This window comes from Delphinapterus leucas, chromosome 4, assembly GCF_059928025.1.
Source record: "Delphinapterus leucas isolate spDelLeu-1000000601 "Yukka" chromosome 4, BTC_Dleu_Yukka2, whole genome shotgun sequence".
Taxonomy (NCBI): Eukaryota; Metazoa; Chordata; class Mammalia; order Artiodactyla; family Monodontidae; genus Delphinapterus; species Delphinapterus leucas.
The window spans coordinates 85,527,501-85,528,843 of NC_143132.1; the positions used below are offsets into that span (position 1 = coordinate 85,527,501).

The following is a 1,343-nucleotide window of genomic DNA, read 5'->3' on the forward strand; positions in this document are numbered from 1 at the left end:
AAATTCCTTTTTGTTTTTTTTAGTTAATCCAATCAGAGAGAGAAATATCTAATAATTTAACAGTAAGAGCGATATTCTGAATTCACCAACTCATTGCGTATCACTAATTGGAATTGTAGCGTCAATTGTCTCATCTCACTGGGGAAAAATAAACCCATTGGAGGTGGCCAGACCAGTTCTGTGGCTGACAGATGAACTAGATGGTGGCAGGGCTGATGGTGCTTGTGGCGTGCTTCCAAGTAGATAGCTTACTGCACAAACTGTGACAGAAAATCAAGAGAGCAGAATGTTGTTGCCATTTGGCACATATAAACATGGATTAAAAATCAGGTAGGGACTTCCCTGGTGGTCCAGTGGTTAAGACTCCACGCTCCCAATGCAGGGGGCCCAGGTTCGATCCCTGGTCAGGGAACTAGATCCCACATGCCACAACGAAGATCCCGCGTGCTGCAGCTAAGACCCGGCTCAGCCAAATTAATAAATAAATAATCAGGTAATAGGTACTCCACGCCTGCTTCCGTCTGCACTTATATTAACTAAGCTTTGATCATTCTTGCTGCATATTAGTGTGTGGTTGTAGGAGCGCTCATTGGTCTATCACTTCCTCATTGCTTCTCACAGTCAGACAACTCAGTAAACCACATGAAATAAGTTGGAAATTGCCTGTTTGTCTAAAGCACTGATATTTCAGATTATGATACAGTTCCATTAGGGAGGTAGCTTTCTGTTAACTTCTACATCTATGTTCTAGAATTCCTGAGTTCCTATAAAGTCTTAATTTAAAATTTTAATTATTAAAAAACAACAAATGTAATCCATCTCTGGAAATTTAAAGAGGAAAAGTCTTACTTGGCACATGGGATTTTGGGGTGGGTGAACAGGTAATGCCTCACTTCAAGAATAACTTGATCCTATTGAATTTTCCATGGTCTAGAATGGGGGTGGGCAAACTATAGCCAGTAGAATAATTTGCCCTGCCACTTATTTTTGTAAGGCTTTAAAAGTTAAGAATGGTTTTCACATTTTTAAATGGTTAAAAAAATTTTTTAAAATATTTTGTGACATGTGAAAATCATATGCTATTCAAATTTCAGTGTCCATACATAAAGTTTTTTGGAAAATAGCTATGCCTTTTTGTTTCCATTTTGTCTGTGGGTAATTTTGCTCTAAAATGGCGGAGTTTAGTAGTTGTAACAAAGACCATATATCCTACAAAACCTAAAATATTTACTTTTTAGTCCTTTCCAGAAGAAGTTTGCTTATCTTTGCTCTAGAGTAGTATTTCTCAATTTTTTAAAAAAATTGGGGTATAGTTGTTTTATAATGTTGTGTAAGTTTCTACT

The 1,343-nt window shown here is 37.1% G+C and overlaps 1 non-coding gene across 1 annotated transcript; it reads left to right on the forward strand.

Moving 5' to 3' along the window:
* The first annotated feature begins 339 nt into the window (after positions 1–339).
* Positions 340–412, forward strand: TRNAW-CCA (transfer RNA tryptophan (anticodon CCA)). Its single transcript has one exon. It is a non-coding gene; the product is annotated as a tRNA-Trp (tRNA).
* The last annotated feature ends 931 nt before the right edge of the window (positions 413–1,343 follow it).